Genomic DNA, 8,148 nt, shown 5'->3' with positions numbered 1-8,148 from the left:
TCAGCAACCATCACCACTGTGTTCCAATGGCACATTGTGTTAGCTAATCCAAGTTGATCATTTTAAAAGGCTAATTGATCATTAGAAAACCCTTTTGCAATTATGTTAGCACAGCTGAAAACTGTTCTTCTGATTAAAGAAGCAATAAAACGGACCTTCTTTAGACTAGTTGAGTATCTGGAGCATCAGCATTTGTGGGTTCAATTACAGGCTCAAAATGGCCAGAAACTAAGACCTTTCTTTTGAAACTCATTAGTCTATTCTTGTTCTGAGAAATGAAGGCTATTCCATGTGATAAATTGCCAAGAAACTGAAGCTCTGGTACAACGCTGTGTACCTCTCCTTTCAAAGCACAGGACAAACTGGCTCTAACCAGAATAGAAAGAGGAGTGGGAAGCCGAGGTGCACAATTGAGCAAGAGGACAAGTACATTAGAGTGTCTAGTTTGAGAAACAGATGCCTCACAAGTCCTCAATTGGCAGCTTCATTAAATAGTACCCGGAAAACACCAGTCTTAACGTCAACAGTGAAGAGGCGACTCCGGGATGCTGGCCTTCTAGGCAGAGTTGCAAAGAAAAAGCCATATCTCAGACTGGCCAATAAAAAGAAAAGATTAAGATGGGCAAAAGAACACAGACACTGAACAGAGGAACTCTGCCTAGAAGGTCAGCATCCTGGAGTCGCATCTTCACTTTTGACATTGAGACTGGTGTTTTGCCAGATGAAACACTCTTGAAATAGCTAAAGTATTGAGGCGTGATCACAATCTAATGTTTTGTTGCAAATAGTCAACTGGGGCACAAAAAAACACACGGAGAAGAAAAGGTACAAATGAACTGCAAAAGACTTGAGAATGATTAAACATCAAGCTACCAGGAACCCATTATCCTCCAGTGCTACCATATTCCAGAACTGAGAATGATTAAACATCAAGCTACCAGGAACCCATTATCCTCCAGTGGCACCATATTCCAGAACTGAGAATGATTAAACATCAAGCTACCAGGAACCCATTATCCTCCAGTGGTACCATATTCCAGAACTGAGAAGAATTAAACATCAAGCTACCAGGAACCCATTATCCTCCAGTGCCACCATATTACAGAACTGAGAAGAATTAAACATCAAGCTACCAGGAACCCATTATCCTCCAGTGGCACCATATTACAGAACTGAGAAGAATTAAACATCAAGCTACCAGGAACCCATTATCCTCCAGTGGTACCATATTCCAGAACTGAGAATGATTAAACATCAAGCTACCAGGAACCCATTATCCTCCAGTGGCACCATATTCCAGAACTGAGAATGATTAAACATCAAGCTACCAGGAACCCATTATCCTCCAGTGGCACCATATTACAGAACTGAGAAGAATTAAACATCAAGCTACCAGGAACCCATTATCCTCCAGTGCCACCATATTCCAGAACATAGAAGAATTAAACATCAAGCTACCAGGAACCCATTATCCTCCAGTGGCACCATATTACAGAACTGAGAAGAATTAAACATCAAGCTACCAGGAACCCATTATCCTCCAGTGGCACCATATTACAGAACTGAGAAGAATTAAACATCAAGCTACCAGGAACCCATTATCCTCCAGTGGTACCATATTCCAGAACTGAGAAGAATTAAACGTCAAGCTACCAGGAACCCATTATCCTCCAGTGGTACCATATTCCAGAACTGAGAATGATTAAATGTCAAGCTACCAGGAACCCATTATCCTCCAGTGGTACCATATTCCAGAACTGAGAATGATTAAATATCAAGCTACCAGGAACCCATTATCCTCCAGTGGCACCATATTACAGAACTGAGAAGAATTAAACATCAAGCTACCAGGAACCCATTATCCTCCAGTGGCACCATATTACAGAACTGAGAAGAATTAAACATCAAGCTACCAGGAACCCATTATCCTCCAGTGCCACCATATTCCAGAACATAGAAGAATTAAACATCAAGCTACCTTGTTTAGAATTCACCGTGCTGTGATTGTGTATCGCCCTGTCGTGTCGTGTTTTCCTCAGGAAGTGCCTTCCCGAGGCAACCCATTATCCTCCAGTGCCACCATATTCCAGAACTTAGAAGAATTAAACATCAAGCTACCAGGAACCCATTATCCTCCAGTGGCACCATATTCCAGAACTGCTATCTACCTGGAGAGTCCAGAAGTACAAGGTGTCAAGTGTTCAGAGACATGGCCAAGGTCAAGAAGGCTGAAACACCACCACCACTGAATAAGATTCACAGGTTGAAGCGTCAAGATTGGGCAAAGAAATACCTGAAGACAGATTTTTCAAAGATTTTATGGACAGATGAAATGAGAGTGACTCTTGATGGACCAGATGGATGGGCCCGTGGCTGGATCAGTAATGGACACAGGGCACACTTTGAGTCAGGAGCCAGCAAGGTGGAGGAGTGGTACTCGTATGGGCTGCTATCATTAAGGATGAGGTAGTTGGACCTTTTCAGGTTGAAGATGGACTGAAACTCAACTCCCAAACCTACTGCTAGTTTCTGGAATATACTTTCTTCAAGCAGTGGTACAGGAAGAAGTCCTCAGCATTCAGGAAGGCCATGATCTTTATGCAGGACAATGCTCCATCACATGCATCCAAGTACTCCACTGCTTGGCTAGCCAGCAAGGGCCTCAAAGATGCCCGAATAATGACCTGGCCCCCTTCCTCACCTGACTTAAATCCTATTGATAACTTGTGAGCTCTTCTCAAATGTGATATTTACAGAGAGGGAAGACAATATACCTCTTTGAACAATATTTTGGAGGCTGTGGTTGAACAGATCAAGAAACAGACTCCATGGATGGAAGGCTCATGTCAGTTATTGAAAAGAAGGGTAGCTATAATGGTCCATGAATATTTTTGAAAGGCCTAATATGTTATTTAATTGTCATTTTGTGTTACTTATTGGTTACACTTACTCAACAAAAATTTAGAATAAACAAGTGAGTTGGGAGAATTTATTTTAATTTTTTTTGTTTACATTTAGTTGCCTAATAATTCTGCACACTAATAGTTGCCTAATAGTTATGCACACTTATATATTCTCCTGAGAAAGACTAAACTCCCTTTTATTTTTTTAAACATTCAGGCTTGAGGTTCAATAACATTTTGGATTGACTGAGAGCATTGTGTTTGTTTAATAATAAAATGAATCCTGAGGAAAACAATTTGTCTAATAATTGTATATACATGTGTATATATATACACATGTATATATATATATATATACACGTGTATATATATACACATGTATATATATATATTTACACATGTATATATATACACATGTATATATATATATTTACACATGTATATATATATATATATATATATATATTTACACATGTATATATATATATATATATATATATATATATATATATATACCGGGTTATCTTTACAGAGTATATATATATATATATATATATATATATATATATATATATATATATATATATATATATATATATATATATATATATATATATATATATATATATATATATATATATATATATATATATATATATATATATATACACACATGTATATGTATATATATATATATGTGTATATATATACACATGTATATATATATATATATATATACACATGTACATGTATATTATATATATATATACACATGTATATATATATATACATGTGTATATATATACACATGTCTTATATATATATATTTCTATATATATATCCCCGTATATATATATATATATACATGTGCTCCCAGCTGTTCCTATATCAATATACACATGTTATATATATTTCTTCCTTTGTGTGTCGGTTCCTTGTATATATCACACATGTATATATATATATCACCTGTGTTCAAGATCGAGTCTCCAGTTAGTCCTCGTCATTTCGAGTGAAAGTTGTGTTTTTTTGTTTGTATTCACTTTACTGGATTAAAGACTCTATATATACATGTGTATATATATATATATATATATATATATATATATATATATATACATATATATATATATATATACACATATATATATACACATGTATATATATATATACATGTGTATATATATACACATGTATATATATATATACATGTGTATATATATACACATATATATATATATATATACATGTGTATATATACATGTGTATATATATATATATATATATATATATATATATATATATATATATATATATATATATATATATATATATATATATATATATGTATATACAAATATATATACTACAAGAAGTGTTCATCAAGAGCTTCATGAAATGTGTTTCCATGGCCCAGCAGCAACACACAACCCTAAGATCACCATGCCAAGTGTCGGCTGGAGTGGTGTAAAGCTCACCGACATTGGACTCTGGATCAGTGGAAACACGTTCTCTGGAGTGATGAATCACACTTCACCATCTGACTGTCCGACGGACGAATCTGGGTTTGGCAGATTGCCAGGAGAACACTACCTGCCCGAATGCATAGTACCAACTGCAAAGTTGGGTGGAGGAGGAATAATGGTCTGGGGCTGTTTTTCATGGTTCGGGCTATGCCCCTTAGTTCCAATGAGTACAAATCTTAACGCTACAGCATACAATGACATGATTGATGATTCTGTGCTTCCAACTTTGTGGCAACAGTTTGGGGAAGACCCTTTCCTATTTCAGTATGACAATTCCCCCGTGCACGAAGCAAGGTCCATACAGAAATGGTTTGTCAAGATAGGTGTCGAACAACTTGACTGAGCCAGGCCTAATCGCCCAACATCAGTGCCCGGCCTCACTAATGCTCTTGTGGCTGAATGGAAGCAAGTCCCCGATATACACACACAAACATACAAACATTTTTTAATATTTCAGGGAGTACTTATGTTCCTGTTCCCATTAAAACAAATAACTACTTAAATGGATGCAATATTGTCCTCAAAACATTACATTACATTACATTGTGTGATTGAGCTAGTATAATATTTGACATGTTATATCTTGTCATTGGATTGCTGAATTAGGAGGAGCACTTGTGAGATCTCTATGCCTTGCTTTGGCAACGTAAATATGTTTCCCATGCCAATAAAACCTCTTTGAATCCAATATATCCACAAGGTGTCGCCCAATACAAATGACTGACTCTCGACAGAGCTAAACCTGAGTTAATTTATGAACTGGTAATTGGTGTGAAGAAATATGTTTGAATTAAGCTATGAAATGAAAATGTTAATAACTTTGCTCATCCTCCAGAGTCACCATAAACATGTCCACAGAGGTATTATCAGCACAATAAAACAAAATGATCAATTGAGGGGAAATCATTCTAAACACAAGAATAATAACTAATCCATAGCCAAGTGAGTGTACAGTGTGTCACAATCATCATAAGGTACAGCATATTTGATCAAGGGACAACCAACATAGCACCCACCTGTAGCACGCGCTCCAGCAGGTATATCTCTCTGGTCACCCGCAAAACCAATTCTTCCTTTGGCCTCTCCTTCCAGTTCTCTGCTGCCAATGACTGGAACGAACTATAAAAATCTCTGAAACTGGAAACACTTATCTCCCTTACTAGCTTTAAGCAGCAGCTGTCAAAGCAGCTCACAGATTACTGCACCTGTACATAGCCCATCTATAATTTAGCCCAAACAACTACCTCTCCCCTTACTGTATTTATTTATTTATTTATTTTGCTCTACCTTGCACATTCTTCCACTGCAAATCTAAATATTGTATTTACTTCGCCACCATGGCCTTTTTGTTTTGTTTTTTGCCTTTGCCCTTTGCCCTTATCTCACCTCATTTGCTCACATTGTATATAGACTTATTTTTCTACTGTAATATTGACTGTATGTTTGTTTTACTCCATGTGTAACTCTGTGTTGTTGTATGTGTCGAACTGCTTTGCTTTATCTTGGCCAGGTCGCAATTGTAAATGAGAACTTGTTCTCAACTTGCCTACCTGGTTAAATAAAGGTGAAAAAAAATAAAAAAATAAAAAATAGCTGTTTAGGCCCTTGGTCAATTGAAAGTCTGTGTATAATTGCACACCGTTATGTTTAAATTGACAAAAGGCATATTGAGAATTGGACGCATTCGCAAATGTGGTTAATAAGCCTATAAAAATAACACATAACCAAATAACCATTGGGACGCATGGTCCCCAAGCTGGACTCTCACAGAAAGTAAACATTTGCTGTAGTTATTACGTGCCTCTGCAGGTGTTGTGATGTATGGCTGTGGCACGGTCTTTAGTTGGGCCAGGAGAAGGAGCAGGTATATAAATAACCATTGGGACGCGTGGTCCCCAAGCTGGACTCTCACAGAAAGTAAACATTTGCTGTAGTTATTACGTGCCTCTGCAGGTGTTGTGATGTATGGCTGTGGCACGGTCTTTAGTTGGGCCAGGAGAAGGAGCAGGTATATAAATAACCATTGGGACGCGTGGTCCCCAAGCTGGACTCTCACAGAAAGTAAACATTTGCTGTAGTTATTACGTGCCTCTGCAGGTGTTGTGATGTATGGCTGTGGCACGGTCTTTAGTTGGGCCAGGAGAAGGAGCAGGTATATAAATAACCATTGGGACGCGTGGTCCCCAAGCTGGACTCTCACAGAAAGTAAACATTTGCTGTAGTTATTACGTGCCTCTGCAGGTGTTGTGATGTATGGCTGTGGCACGGTCTTTAGTTGGGCCAGGAGAAGGAGCAGGTATATAAATAACCATTGGGACGCGTGGTCCCCAAGCTGGACTCTCACAGAAAGTAAACATTTGCTGTAGTTATTACGTGCCTCTACAGGTGTTGTGATGTATGGCTGTGGCACGGTCTTTAGTTGGGCCAGGAGAAGGAGCAGGTATATAAATAACCATTGGGACGCGTGGGCCCCAAGCTGGACTCTCACAGAAAGTAAACATTTGCTGTAGTTATTACGTGCCTCTGCAGGTGTTGTGATGTATGGCTGTGGCACGGTCTTTAGTTGGGCCAGGAGAAGGAGCAGGTATATAAATAACCACATAATTAAAGGCGCTGACAGGGGTCCACACAGGACCCGCTATTCGTTCCAGTTGAATCCCACATTGTTCTTAGCAATGAGGTCCTACAAGCAGAGCCGGCTCTAACCTTTTGGGGGCCCAAAAAGCTAGAGATTTTTTTGCAGTTTTAAAGCTAATATCCTGATTCTACACATTTTTCCATGACTCATGCCATGTTAAAATGATATCTGAGTGAGAGTGGCTAACAAAATGATGGGGGTCAGGGCCCCCTGGAGGGCAGGGCCCCCTGGAGGTCAGTGCCCCCTGGAGGGCAGGGCACCCTGGAGGTCAGGGCCCCCTAGAGGTCAGGGCCCCCTGGGTACGTGCCCTTTATGCTTGGATGGTAATGTGGCCATGATTACTGCACGTTTAGACAGCTGGCTAGACTAACTTACCAACCTAAAAAATGTTGTTGAGTGACTGTCATTGACTGACATAACTTAAGGAACACTGCTGATGCACAACCAAATTGTAGTGACATGTAGGCTGACCATGCCTACATGTCACCACATGCACACATCACTACATGTCCTGCGCCAAAGTTCAGAGCACTACATGTGCAGCACGCACGTGTTATGCCAAAATTCATCTCACTAACCAATAATGGGGGGTGCAATTCAAACAGAATGCGTTGATTACCCATACACTCCATGCTGTAATTGTTCAATGATGCTGCTGTTTTGATTGTCGAGTGAAACTAGAGTTTACCACACAAAGGTAATTGTCTCTTTCTCTCGGCCAGATGTTTTTCCTGGTGTTGAGTGAGCTGCCCAGCGTTTAGCACCACTGGCACTCACAATACCTCCCGGCGCATTTCATTTTCTCACTACCTCACTCTCACTTCAACCGAAGCAGTTCTCTGTAGACATGAGAAACAAACTCAAATGTCCTTGTTATTATTGGATTGTTCATCCGTGTCAAACAAAAAATGATCAATCAAATAATAATCATATTTATAGACACACACGTGTATATATATATATATATATATTTAAACAATACTTGTGGTTTCTGCACCTTTAAATTAATAATATAGATATAATAAGCTACTAAATGTGATATTCTATTCTATTCATTGCTATAGCTACCGCAAATAAACAT

This window comes from Oncorhynchus gorbuscha, linkage group LG11, assembly GCF_021184085.1.
Source record: "Oncorhynchus gorbuscha isolate QuinsamMale2020 ecotype Even-year linkage group LG11, OgorEven_v1.0, whole genome shotgun sequence".
In the NCBI taxonomy this organism is placed as follows: domain Eukaryota; kingdom Metazoa; phylum Chordata; class Actinopteri; order Salmoniformes; family Salmonidae; genus Oncorhynchus; species Oncorhynchus gorbuscha.
This window is presented reverse-complemented; position numbering follows the sequence as displayed.